This window comes from Temnothorax nylanderi, unplaced genomic scaffold (assembly GCF_030848795.1).
Source record: "Temnothorax nylanderi isolate EJ_2023f unplaced genomic scaffold, tnyl_v1.0 TNYL_tig0712_pilon, whole genome shotgun sequence".
Classification (NCBI taxonomy): Eukaryota; Metazoa; Arthropoda; class Insecta; order Hymenoptera; family Formicidae; genus Temnothorax; species Temnothorax nylanderi.
In genome coordinates this window covers 53,819-69,260 of record NW_027249774.1, presented here as the reverse complement: position 1 = coordinate 69,260, position 15,442 = coordinate 53,819, and the positions used below count along the sequence as shown (strand labels likewise).

The 15,442-nt window shown below is 32.3% G+C and overlaps 1 long non-coding RNA gene across 2 annotated transcripts in view; it reads right to left on the bottom strand.

Annotated features, from left to right (window-relative positions):
- Positions 1–11,453: 11,453 nt before the first annotated feature.
- LOC139784947 (uncharacterized) overlaps positions 11,454–15,442 on the bottom strand; it is a 30,019-nt gene continuing 26,030 nt past the window's right edge. The window contains exon 3 of one of the 2 annotated variants that reach the window (XR_011721729.1): positions 11,454–11,859. This is a non-coding gene — a long non-coding RNA (uncharacterized lncRNA). The remainder of the gene's footprint in view (positions 11,860–15,442) is intronic. The other variant, XR_011721728.1, reaches the window with a different exon arrangement.

Genomic DNA, 15,442 nt, shown 5'->3' with positions numbered 1-15,442 from the left:
CGTCTGACAAAGAGATTCTGATATGAAACTGTATGTCGAGCCTTGATCTAGTAGTGCACGTACTTTAAATGTGCGGCCCTCGATTGTACTTAAACTAACATACGCAGTGGCGAGAAGTACATGAGGCGGTTGTTTCACAAAATCTCGAGTAGCATGCACGTTTTGAACGAACGCTGAGGGCGCGGCCGGTGACTCGGAGGCAGCGGCGACTGACACAGCTGACGGAGCTGAGGACGGCGAATTAATCGCGGAAAGCGTACTTTTAGTACCAGTTTCCGTACCCTCGCGGTGAAGCAGCGAATGGTGAGCTTGGTGGCATTGATTGCACCGTCCTTTACTCGGACAATTGTTTGAAAAATGCTCGGTTCTCAAACAATTAAAGCAACATTTATGCTGTCGCGCGGCGAGTCGACGCTGCTCGACCGACAGACTTAGAAATTTATTACACTTTGCAAGACCGTGGTTTCCGGAACAACGGACGCATTTGACGGGCGAAACCGTATTCACCGAAGCACGAGCTCTATTACCGCGCGCACTATTTGACGCAGATTCGGATTGCGAAGGGTAATCCGCGAGAGAGGAGAGGGAGAGGGAGAGGGAGAGAGAGAGACGGAAAATTGCGACGCAAACGAAAAGTTCTGAAATGTCTTCTAGATTATGGTAGGAGATATCATTTTCTACAAATGAGAGAGTGCTCTTTTTGAGCTTGGTCAATCCGACTAATTATTAGAGGACGTATTTACGATTATCGACAGTGCTAAGGTAACAATTACATTTATTTCTTTTAATCAGTGATCATAACGGGGACTGTGTTAGATTTACGTCTAACGTTGTGATGACCGCATGGTCTATTCAACTCTCCGATCATTGGTTAAAGATAATACGAGAGCACTAATTAAAAAGAGGATTCTTCATCCTAACACGAGATGACTCTTCGTGTTTAATTATTCATTATTGAGAACACTGAGCTCAGTAGATTCATAGAATACGTAATTTGTGGAAGGTTGCAACCGTCATTAAAGTTCGTCTATTTTATATAAAATTCAGTACACATCTAGATTGTATACTATTCGTAATAACGGTCTGATTTCTTGTGAATCAAAGTACAATTAAGTTAAGCGTTTCTTATGTTACATATTCCTTTCACTAATATTCAAAGAGATTCGAATATAAAATCTATCTTGGCTTTACGTTGTAATAAGTAATCCTACGTGTGATTTCTTTTCATTTAATATACGAAATAATCTCAGAGACATTATTGCGAGCAATGTTTGTATTTCTTCAACGAGAATTAGTGTGTCACTATTTATAATCAGGGATTATTCATCTAATGTGCTTGATGATGCATCGAGATTACTGATTACTAGTCTAATTTCATTTCTCTTTCATTGCTAGTGAAATTAATCCTTGGAATAGGGGAATACTATTTGCTTGTGTCTGTCCATTTCTGAACAGTTAACTTGACACACTGATTCTAAGCATTATTTCTTATGTACTCAGATATATTTTTCATGTATAATATTTCATATCTTATATACTGATTTATGTTTGAAAAACAAGGTCCTTTTTTTGATAGTAAACAATACGACTGGATAATGAAAACTTAAATATCTTATAAATAAGATTAATTAAGATACGTCTCCCTTTCATATGAATGTTGATCTGCGATCCGATATTCATTTCCTGTAGATGGTTATTACTGTAAAATAGAGACGTTACAAATGTCAAAGAAGGGATCTCTATGAATAATCAATTTTGTTCTTCACATTGTATTTATACAAGTTTACTTTCATTTTGTGATATCTATTTATACGATATATATATATATATATATATATATATTCCGTTGATATACATAAACGAATGCACAATCTCTGAACCGTCCATTTTTGTATTGTTTCTGGCTTCCTTCACTAAATTATAAGACCTGGCTTCTGCGCGAGCTAGTGCATCAAACAAAAAGTGAAGATACAGCTGGACACGAAAACGCAAACTGATGAAGGGATCTCTATACGAAATCAAATATTAGGCAAATGTATCGATCAAGGTAATTCTATTGAAAGGCATAAAATTAAGTACATAAAAAAATAAATTTAGAAAATTAAAACTACTAACAAAAAGACTTTACAAAAGAAAAAAATACGCCAAGTACATAACAAACCAATTAAAACTATTCATTATTTCATTCATATTGTAATTATCAGTCTCACAAGACACAATTATAAATTAAAATTAATTGAAAATTGAATATCATAACTTTATGTTAGTAAAACTCATTGCTAAAGCTTATCACAGAAATACGGGTTTTCAACTATATTTTCTATATTACAATTTGCTATTGCATCAAAAATATAATATTTAATATAGCATACTGTAATAATTATATTCGTGTACGTATTGTTTCAATTAAAAACACGACTAAAGAATCCAAAGTGATGCTTAGATTTTCTTTATGCATAGCTGAGGAATCAAAAGACGCCCGTGCCGTGTGAAATCGGAAAATATAGAATAATAAAATAAAATTAATATAAAATAAAAAATTCTATTTTCCCTGATTTGACAGAAAAATTTAAGATTTTATTTAAAGAAGGTATTTTGTAACATATTAAACTTTTCCTTGGCAAAAATACAATTATATCTCTTTACAACATTTCGTCAATCATTAGACAAATTTTTGGTAAAAACCAATCAGCATCGAATACATGTACAATAAAATAAATCTTTTTTTCTCATTAAATCACCAACAATTATATATTATTTATTATATATTATTTCCCAACATTGTATATAGTACATATATAACTAAGTACATATTCTATGACAAACTATAAAGTCAGTGCGGCGATGCGAAAACACGATAATTATTGCAATAGAAGGCAAGGGAAAGCAGCTGGGCAAAGGATAAAGCATTAGATGCAAATATTTGCAAGTAGGGTAACCAGGGAGAATATCCCACACTTAACAAAAATTTGATTTTGCTTCCTCATAGAGGAAGCTTTGTTTTCGTAAATTCGTATATGAACCTTTGATTGAGTATAAAGTTGGCTCTAATCAACCAAATTTAAAAGAATTATATATAAAATAGAGGTAGAAGAGAAACCAAAGAAAAGATTGTTTTTTGAGTTTTTGATGTCAATATGTTCAGAGTGTTCTAAAACGTCGAAATATCGCATTAAAAAAAATGTCCGTATGTATGCATGTGTGTATGTGTGTGTGTATGTGCCAAATTTACCGAAATTTCTATAACTCCAGAACTAATCAACCAAATCTTAATGAATTATATATGAAATAGGGGTAGAAAAGACTGAAGAATATAATAGAATTATTAAAAAATTGCTAATATAATAAAAAAATGTGCAAATTTGAAACTTGCATAAAAATTGTTAATAATAAAGGGGTTACCGATTTCTGTAAAAAAAAACAACCAAGTTTACTGAAAGGAGGGGGCCCAAAAATGGCCGTTTTGTGCCCCGCTGAGAAACCTGTGAAACATTTTTTTCCACCTTATTTAAGGTTGAAATAAGAAGGAAATAATAGTCATTTACCCAGGAAACCACGGGAAATATTTTAAAATCTATAATAATGTGTTTAAAACGTCTGTTAAAGTAACTGTGTTTGAGCGGTTTAATAAAAGGTGAAACGTTTTAAAACAAGCACTACATTTCCATTTAATGAATTTTGCATCATGAAATTGTATATAATATTTTTATTACATTTAAATACATATTTTTTATTACATACATATATATATATTTTTATACTTTCTGTATATACACATATATGCAGTCACATCTTTTTATTTTTGTTCTGTTTCTTTACTAACTACGTCAACCATTTATGAAAAATATTCAGATATATTTAAATAATTATTTTGAAGATGATTATGATGGTTCATCTGAATCAGATTCTGAACATTAAATCTCGTAATCTTTCAAATATATCTGAATATTTTTCATAAATGGTTGACGTAGTTAGTAAAGAAACAGAACAAAAATAAAAAGATGTGACTGCATATATGTGTATATACAGAAAGTATAAAAATATATATATATGTATGTAATAAAAAATATGTATTTAAATGTAATAAAAATATTATATACAATTTCATGATGCAAAATTCATTAAATGGAAATGTAGTGCTTGTTTTAAAACGTTTCACCTTTTATTAAACCGCTCAAACACAGTTACTTTAACAGACGTTTTAAACACATTATTATAGATTTTAAAATATTTCCCGTGGTTTCCTGGGTAAATGACTATTATTTCCTTCTTATTTCAACCTTAAATAAGGTGGAAAAAAATGTTTCACAGGTTTCCCAGCGGGGCACAAAACGGCCATTTTTGGACCCCCTCCTTTCTATAACTCAAGAACTGATTAACCAAATTTTAAAAAATTATATATGAAATAGAGGTAGAAAAGACTGAAAAATATAATAGAATTAATAAAAATTGTTAATAATAAAGGGGTTACCGATTTCTGTTAAAAAAAACAGCCAAGTTTACTGAAATTTCTATAACTTAAGAACTGATTAACTAAATTTTAAATTTTTTTATGGATAGAGTATCATTAATGGTAGGTTGAATTTGGCAATGATCGGTGAAGGGGTTACCGATTTTTGCGTAAAAAGTGTACAAGTTATACATGTAATCTTATATATAAAGTATCATTAAAGGAAGGTGTTTTGAATTTGGCGAAGATTGGTGAAAGGGTTGCCGATTTCTGCCTAAAAAATGTATAGGGTAGACCGAGGCGAATCGGATTACTAATTAGCACGATAAAACAGCTCGTTTGAAACAAAACACTAACGAAAACTGTCTTAAAACTTATATTGATCCGATTTGCCTCGGTCTGCCCTAAGTTATTTGATGGATAGAGTATCATTAAAGAAAGATTGTTATTGAATTTGGCGAGGATCGGTGAAGGAATTACCGATTTCTGCTTAAAAAGTGAATGTCTGTGGTTGCTTTAACTTCCGCAAATTTGGAGATATCGGGTTATTTCTAATTCTGTTATATTTTTCAGTTTTTTCTTGAATTTGGCGAGGATTGGTGAAGGGATTACCGATTTCTGCTTAAAAAGTGTATAATTTGGCGCGCGATAATCGGTGAAGAGATTACCGATTTCTGCTTAAAAAGTGTATAAGATGTACATGTAATTTTATATAGATTATCATTAAAAGAAGGTTGTTTTGAATTTTGCGAGGATCGGTGAAGGAGTTACCGATTTCTGCTTAAAAAGTTACATGTATAAGTTATACATGTAATTTTATACAGAATATCATTAAAAGAAGGTTGGTATTGAACAAAATAAAAATAAGATATATCCGCAATTAGTAGGGATTATTTTAGTAAAAACATTAATTATTTAATTGATTTTTGTAAGAGTATAACAGATATTAGTTGCAATAAAGCTTCACAATAAAAAAGTGTGCAAGTAGAAACTTGCACATTGCTTCCTCATAGTTTTTAAGTGTGCAAGTAGAAACCTGCACATTGCTTCCTTATAGTTTTTAAGTGAGCAAGTAGAAACTTGCACATTGCTCTTCATAATTTTTAAGTATGCAAATTATAAATTTGAACATTATTTCCCCACAATTTTTAAGTATGCAAATTATAAATTTGCACATTGCTTAATCAACATTTTATTTCGCTCATAAAGCTTCCTCTATGAGGAAGCCAAATTAATAAATATCTACTAATAATTATGCATAAAAAAACAGGTTTCCTCATAGAGAAAGCTTTATGAGCGAAATAAAATGTTGATTAAGCAATGTGCAAATTTATAATTTGCATACTTAAAAATTGTGAGGAAGTAATGTTCAAATTTATAATTTGCATACTTAAAAATAAACGAGCACAGTAACAACTGTGCCGCAAACAGCCGCAAACAACGTAGAACTACGTCAACTGTCACTATTTCATGTTAAAGTATTCAACGAAGGAAATTAGACGTAGGGCTACGTCAACTGTCACTATTATTTAGCGAAAGACAGTTGACGTAGCCTTACGTCTACTTTCCTTCGCTGAATACTTTAACATGAAATAGTGACAGTTGACGTAGTTCTACGTTGTTTGCGGCACAGTTGTTACTGTGCTCGTTTATTTTTTAAAATTTAGCTTTGTTTTCTAAAAAAATTTTAGTACTGGTTTCATAAAAATAAGGTAAAAAGGATACCGATTTATGCTTAAATAAAGTATAAGTTATACATGTATTCTTATATATCATCATTAAAAAAAGGTTGGTATTGAATTTGGCGAAGATCGTTGAAGAGGTAACCGATTTACTTTGACGAGAATCGGGGAAGGGGTTACCGATTTCTGCAAGAAATTTATACTTAACACTAATGACAACTTATTTATTACTCTACGATTATTATTTTCGAAAATATAACAAAAAACTACACTACCGGTTTAAAAAAAATTGGTATTGAAAAATTAACCCGTATTAACCCGTATCGAAAAATTAACCCATAAGTTGTCATTCGATAGCTTATATATTATAGTCTCATTTTCTCTCTAAAGTCTATAAAGTCTCCAAAAGGGGTTACCGATTTCTATCTTTTTTAGATAAAAATCGATAACCCTTTCATTATTAGCAATTTTACTAAAATTGGCATCGAAAACTAAAAATACGCAACCGGTTTAAAAATTAACCCCACCACCGCCATTCCCGGAAAATTCTACCCCTGTTTCATATATAATTCTTTAAAATTCGGTCTATTAACAAATAAGTAGTTCGCGGAAAACGTTGCAAGAAAACGTTGCAGTCGTGCACCCGAAGTTACCCCACCCCCTCCGGGAAAGACGTAGTTCTACGTCAAAATTATGAGGAAGCAATGTGCAAGTTTCTACTTGCCCACTTAAAAACTATGAGGAAGCAATGTGCAGGTTTCTACTTGCACATTTAATTTTTCTTCCTCTTTGAAGTATTTTTGCATACTGGTCTTCTTTTTCCTCCCTTTATCTGTTATTTGTATGATTTTAATAAAATATTTTAATTGTTTTTATTACTATTAAAAAGAAATAAATACAAAAGTGTTGCAAAGTGGCATTACCCAACCGTGAGTAATATACCACATATAATTATGTAGTTTAGCTTTAAAAGTTACTTTATTCATAAAAACAGTACAGTCTTTAAAATAACCCTTATGAAAAAGTAGTACTGGTTTTAATACTGGAAAAAGTATTGGTGAAAGTACTGGAGACATAAGTACTCAAAGTACTACTAAATTCGACCATACTGACTTCGTCAGTACTCCTTCCCAGTACTCATCCAATACTCATTCAGTACTCCCTTCAGTACTTCCTCTAGTGTACTCCCTCCAGTACTCCCTCCAGTACTCCCACCAGTACTCCCTCCAGTACTCTTTTAGTACTTATCGAATACTCGTGAGATACTAACGTGTGGTACAGGCGCAGTAGGGGAGAGTGGGCACCCTTGAACCACGTTTTTTCAAATCACATTAAAAATGATTTTTAATAACTTCATTATAATATAAATGAGACTATTCGATGTTTAATATAATAAGCTTTGTTTGTAAATGATTTAAGAAGTAAATTTTCAGAAATATTTTGCAAAAATAATGATATTTCGAAATGCTGCGTTTGTCACAGTGGACCCCACGCGTGGGGTCGATTGAGCCATAGCGTAGGGTACACTATGACATATGTAATGTGAAAGGTAGGGTACCCTGTGACACGTAGTCTATTAACTCTTCTCTCTAGAAAAAGGAAAAACCAATTAAGTTAGTACAAATAGTTTTTAAAATAAAAAATAAAATTTTGTAATTATATAATATTAAAATTATTGTAATATTGGATCGCAACATTTGAAATTAAAATGTAAAATAAATCTTAAAAACTTCAAAACCTAACCCTATAAACTTTAAAACCTTTAAACTTTATTATAACTTTGTGTCAGTTACACTTTTTTCAGCTACATTTTTTTTCTTTTTAGTTTTCCTCGTATACATTCGAGACATTTTTGTTTAAAACATGTAAAAAATGTTTTTTTTACTTTCTTTGTATTTTAATAGTGTTGTGTACTACAAATAATCTAAATTATCTGGAATACAATTTTGCAAAATATTAAAGTAGCTTATTCATAGCGCATGAAATAAATATTTAGGTTTATTCTTTTTCAATATTTATACGTGAAAAAATATGTTTATACTGTTTATAACTTCCTAATCTCTACTGTACGTTAGGAAGCTGCAAACAGTACTGGCATTTTATCCCTACTCATGTAGTTGCATATTCCTACAAGACGTAGTTTTATATTGTAATGAGTCTGTACAATATGGCTGTCAGTAAAACAAATCAGTGTTATAATATATTAAATACTTTCATCCTAATCAATACTAACAGAACGACAAGTTAATCGAGTTAAAAATAGTGTAACGCTTAAAGAATAACTTACATAAAGCATTAAGAAAGTTCTAAGAAGCACGTTGTCAAATGTACTTATTTCATAAAAACTATATACTGCCAGAGGAAATAAACAAAACTTATGCAAAACGTCTGCAGATATAGAATTATGTACAATTTCATGGTATTTATAAGTGCGCTTTTAGCCGTAGCTTTGTTAAAACATAACAAGTGGCATATTCTCTACACTGGCCATATTCCCCCAGTTACTCTATATGATATTTTTATGATAGCTTTTATTTTCTGAAAAATTAAAAGTGACACGGAAGACGAAAGAATTCAAATTAACAAAACATGAGGATATTTCTTGCTAAGACCTCTTAAACAAAATTATTTCAATTTTCACTTAGGGGAAACCGGGGCTAAACAGTCTGGTTTTTTTCGGTGCCGATTTTTAACAACAAAATAAATAATTTTAGTTAAATGTGGTATACCACTGTAAAGAGTAAACCTTTAGCTACAAAATTTATTAAGGAAATTTTTATCTACGTCGCTTTGTTTAACCGGTATAGAGCAAAAACGACAACGGTGGAAAAATTGGAATCTCAAAAATGCCGGGGCTAATCGGTCCCCCCCCCGGGGGCTAATCGGTCACACTGCATTTTCAATACATATACGTACATCTAATCCTGAAAAATGATAGGATACATTTTAATAATTGTTTTTTAAGAGAAAAATATAAAAATTTATTTAAAATTTTTATGCGAAACATTATTAAAAAATAATTGTTTTACCTATTCCATAAAACAATTTAGGCACGTGAATACAGAGGTTAACCAAATCGTAAACTCCCCAACGGCACGTCACATTGTCAACGCGGGCAACCACGGGGAACACGCGTGACGGCGTTCCGGTGCCATAGAATCAGCGCGGACCCTCGAGCAACCTAACCAAGCCGCGTTTCTCGCAGGGGAGCGATAAATAGCGACAGGGGGGTTAGAAAAGCTCGCGGTGGAGCGCGACCATTTTACCGACTCGACGGCGTCCTCGCGCCGATTCCTCGACGCGCCGACGACGACGACGACGACGGCCACGACCACCACGACGACGACGGCCACGACCACCACCACGACGACGACGACGACGACGACGACCACCACGACGACGACGACGACGACGATGACCACCACCGACACCACCACCACTGCAACGGCGGCGACAATGACGCCGAGACGATGCGGCGAACGCTGGACGATGCGGTCGCACGCGCGACTGTCACTGACTTAACGACCAACAACGACAATTTACCGCGGCCGGGAGTCGGGACGATCTACCGCGCGCGTGGCATGTCAACTCTCGCGCGGAAATCGCGGGATCTCAGAGCCGTGCCGTGCCTCGCCGTACCTCGCCGACGTGCCGTGAGCGCGAGCGATCTCGAAAACAACGGTCCGCCATCTTTTCGGTCGGCCAAAACACCCGTTTTGCGACGATACGTGCGTACCATTTCCCTCTTACACAAACTGACGCACGTGCAAGGGAAGACAGAATCACGCTCGAGGGAAACCTAACCTGAAATCGCCGTGAGCTGAAGTCGTGCGCCCGGCGCGCCACAGTGACGAGATTAGCCTGATTAGCCCCGGGTGCTTGTAGACTGATTAGCCCCAAAAACAAGTTTCAGGTTTGATCGCCCATGAAATATTAGACATCAACGATAATGAAAAAACTACACTGGATTCGTGTTCAGCATGCATTACTCTTTATAATCACGTACCTCGAGATTTGGAGAGCAAATATTATTGCAGATATTACAAAATTTCCACGCGCAGAAAATTTCACTTTCACCTTCCGAAAACACGTTTGCCCTCGTAAAAATCATAACACGGCAGGTAACCTGCCAAAACTCCGTTGGTCACATGGGTACCATAAGCAGCGTTTACAATGTTAATAGCGAGTTCGCACAATATACAGGTTCCGAGATATTTGATTAGACGTATTTACCCCGTAGACTTTTTAGCCCCGGTCTCCCCTATAGATTTAGATTATCTAGTCAATCTTTGAAAATGGTAAAAGATCACACAAAAACGAATCTAGAAAAAAAACTGTATTAATTTATTTATTCTGTATTATTTGTATTTTTTTATATCATAAGTATTTATATTATACCTACATATAAAATATAATTTAAATATTGATATTTACATGAAAAGAAATGTTGATGTTTACATAAAAAAGGAATATGACACGAAAATAGTAACAAAATAAATAATATTAATACACATATACAATGTAGATTTAATATACAGTTCCGGTAAAAAGTATTACATCGTTTATGGAAAGGGAAGTCGTTACTTTAATAAAGAAAGACGTACACAAATGTTATAAAATTTTATTTTAGTACTGTTATTTTATGCTTTGAATAATTATAATTATTCAAAGTCAATTAAATCATTAAGATCACTGTTTTTTTTCTCAAAGTATTCCTATCAAAGAATAAAATAACAGTACTAGAATACAATTTTATAACATTTATGTACGTCTTCCTTAAAGTAACGATTTCCCTTTCTATATAGTGATGCAATACTTTTGACCGGTACTGTATATTGAGCATTAAAATTATATTTTTTTAAATTTATTACATTGTAAATATACGTTTATCTTTGAGTTTGCAACAAAGCAAAATCTTTTTCAAGTTATTACAATATTTTCTTGTACATTTTTTTTCGTGTGGACACTATATCTATTATTATAGAAACACAAATGTCTCTTTTGTGGAACGAGTACCGTCACAAAGTTTAATATGGCCCTTTAACCGCAAATTTATTCCACGTTATAGTACGTTTAATTAAACGTGATATATATATATATATATATATATATATATATATATATATTGTTAATCAAGTTAGCACATGCAACATTGCAGTTACCGTATGCATGCAAATTGAACAATGTTTCCAACATAATTTGTGAATAATTATTAATATAAATGCGTTCTGAATTAAATTGTAGAGTTTACATCAATTGTCAATACATAAATCCAAATTTCATATCTTGAACAAATATTTCCTAACAACAACGCTCGATTTTCGCGGGGAAAAATAGAGTGCGCGTGAATATTTTATAAATATTTATCTAAATATTAATATTTTTGTAATTTTGGAATTTTGCACAAACATGCATACAGAGTGTCCCATTTTAAACATTTCAGCTAAATATCTCGAGAATTGAGATCGACTTTTTAAGGCCATTTTTTAAAATAGAATTAGATGTGCATTAAAGACGGAAAGGTCTTTAATTCGAATATTACAACTCAAGGGGAGAGACATTACAGTATCTTCTTTACACCTTTTCCGCTTTCAACGACTCACCTGTACATGATGTAGCTGCGTAAGTTGGCGGTGCTGCAGCGGATTCGGCGGCGGGGTGCTCGGTGAGCTGACCACTTGAACGGTGCCGTGCTGCTGCAGGTACGGTTCCAGGAAGACATCGCTTCTGCAACACGAAAGGGGGGAAAAAGAATTACAATCTGTCGCCAGCGCGTGTCCCTCGCATCAATTAAATTGCTTTACGACGGGTTTACGACGCGGAGATGGTCGTGTCACGGAAACGGGCGCAGAGCAACACTGGTTTTCCCACGCGAGCGCCTACCTGCGCCTCGATATAGCGTATCAGCCGGTACACGCGATCAATCGGTGACGTAAGCCGCGACTACAGGTCGTACAATAAAATTCGCTCAATGTTGTTGGACAGATATATTCTATCTGCTTATATAAGAAAAGAAAATATTGTATCTGTGCTAAATATATAAAATAAGATATAAAATCGAACAATTTTTAAAAAGAAAAGATTATATTATGTAAAAATTTTGTTGATAATAAAAAAGAATAATTTATTTTTCACGATAACTAAATAAGAATTGTATATATGAAAAATGCTATTTTACGCATATATTTGTCTGTCAAGTTTGAATTTCACACATTAATTAATCCATTTGATTTGTTTAAACTATTTAATAAAAATAATTTTAACACATAAAAATAAAGGCGGAATATGTATTTGTTTATATATGTCTAGCAAGGTAGAGCGCTCATAAATAATTTTAATAGTCAAATTTTTATCTCATAATAAATGATAGATTATTTCAGTTTATTTGAACAAATTTTACGCGTCACGCGGAAAGAAAATGCCGCGTTGTACGGTACATAGAATTATCTGTTGTTTGCCGCTGTGTGAACGTAATATTTATTAGTTGCGGCATGAAAGGTAACGAGGTGTAACGACGATAGTATGAAACGATGACATCTCGAAATCTCTTCAATTTCTAGACTTGCCGTTATACGTTGATACCGATTTGAAGCAAATTATTTATTAAAATCAGTTTAACATTTTTTTTATCATTGATAATAAGATTTTAATAAAACTGAATAAAAGATCTAAAAACATAAAATAATAAAAATAGAAACAAATTATTTACTAAAATTATTTTGATAATTTTTTATTGTTGATAATAAAATCTTAATAAATAAAAAGAAATACAATTAACAAAATAAGAAAAATGTTTAATAAGATAATAACAACATAAAAAAGGTTTGTCCTAAAACTGGGATATTGGTCGTTATAAATTATTTGAATTAAATAATTTCTAATATAATTTAACAGGCCGCATCCCCGAGAATCGCATGCATTCTGCATAGAGCAAACTTTGGTTTTACGAGATATTAACCTTATTTGATGGATTCATCATCACAAGCTCTAATAAATACGATCAACCCTCGTTCGTTGACCAAGCGGTTTGAAGATAGAAAAAGAAATTCTAGATTTTTCATTTAATTTAACTTGAAGGCTCGGAAGCCGAGCGCGTGCGCTTTTCTTACAATCTGGAAAGCGTCATGAAAGAACCAGCGGACAAAGATGTCTCCCCCTACCCTTCTACGAAGGACTCGCTTATCGGGCGCGCGAGTTCTTGTTATACCATACAGAAGTACCCTCGTACCGGTAATCGCTCGGAAACTTGCAGGTAAATTCCCCAGAAGGGAGAGGGGAAAAAGTAAGGCTATACAGTGCGGATATATTGTGTTGTGATGTAAATAGGCCTTTATGTAATTTCCATAGAATTATTTCATGAAAGGACAAAGAAGTATAACTCGGTAATTGCCTTTCGCCGAATTCTGTGTCGTGTTTTACGAGAGTAATTCAATTCTCTCTCGCGAATTGTTATTAGAATTATTATTAGAAATTTTTAAATCGTATAATAATTAAGAATTAATACATTATTATAATTACTGTCAAAGCTTATTTAAAAGTTAACTACATATTTGCAAGAGGTTTCTAATTATATATTTAACATTGCAATAATAAAAAAATATAATATATAATTATATATATAAAAAATTTTGTTTTTATTAGTTTTATTATATAAAATCTTATAACTAATTTTTTAAATTTTATTATTAAAATTACTTTAAGGATGTTCTATAGGTACAGTCCCAACCAAAAGTATGCAGGAAATATTAAAAACTCTGATATTAATTCTCCAGGGATCCAAAGACAAAAAAATGTATATAAATAGTTACGGAACATCTAATAGAATGTAAAAGACGTAGATTTAGTGACTGTAAATAACTGTTACTACTATTTTTTTCAAAAAAAATTTCAAAAAAAAATTGTTGTAAATTGTTTCAAATTTTGTTGCTATATTTTTGTTTGTTGATGATCTGCTTGTGTGTAAAATATTATTATATTGGTTACATTTTTTAATGTTTACACTTTTCTCTGTAAAACCCTTTGTAAAACGGATATTCAAGAATTGATAACTTTTTATCTAAATTGTGAATCGATTTGAAATTTAGCCCCGAACTTTGAAAGAGAATACACAATATGATATTAAATTTTCATCAACTTCGTTACATTTTAACTGACTCTTTAGAACACCCTTAATAGCAAATAGTTTTGCTCAAAATTTTTTCAATATCCAATTTTTATTTCTACGTTAATCTACATGTAGCAATATATGATAATAAACATATAGCAAATTGCATAATATAATAATTATAAAATTATATGAATATGTAAAAATTAATATTTGAGCAACTTCAAAGATTTTACTCCGTTACGTCCTGCAATATTCAGAAACATTTCGTGCAGATTTCAAGTTGTGCGCTAGGACGGCAAAGTTACCCGGAAACGATGAATAACTGACGTTGGTGCATGTCACAGCATAGCGCTTATTTCCGGCGAAGTTCGCGCGACAGTATTATTCTCGTCTCGAACTTTGTGAGATGGTTGAATGTCAAATTTGGGGCGTGGACGATGCAAAGCCCACATTGTCGGTATAAACGGCACGATGTATTGTGCTCCCCCCCCCCGTCTCTCTTTACTTTATGTTTGGCAGCTAGGTGTATTTTCCACGATGACTGAATCGCTAAGGGCGTGTTTCTGATGAAATCCACGATAAATTTGTGTTTAATAGACTTCCGATTGCCATCAATAAATTCTTTATAAAGTACTTGATGCTTCATGACAGTTTCTGAGTCAAAGGAAGAATAAAATTTGAAGGATGAGTGTCTAGGCTTTGGGAAGTTGAGAAGAAGAAAAAATATTAAAAAATTCGCAATTACAATTAAAATATACCTACAATAATATATCAAAATAATTTCTTAACAAGTAGAAAAATTAATACAAATATATACAACAATTAATAAAAATATATATATAACCATTTATATATATTATAAATATATATAAATGGTTTAAATAATAAACACATAATAACAATTTATAATAAAAATAATTTCTTTGACGATTAAAAATGTTATTAAAATAGATTGATAATAAGCAGTGTCTACAATTAAAATTTTCAATTGTAAATCCATAAAAGAGTGAGGGAAACAGAGAGATATATTTCTATATTTGCTGCGCGTGAAATTATATTTGTATTATTTATGTTAATGTATTATCTCATATTATGTTATTATTTTTATTTAAATATTTACATATTATATATTTTATTATATTTAAAATATTTTATTATAAATAACATAATTATTATTACAGTTTATAAGCAACAACAAGTTAA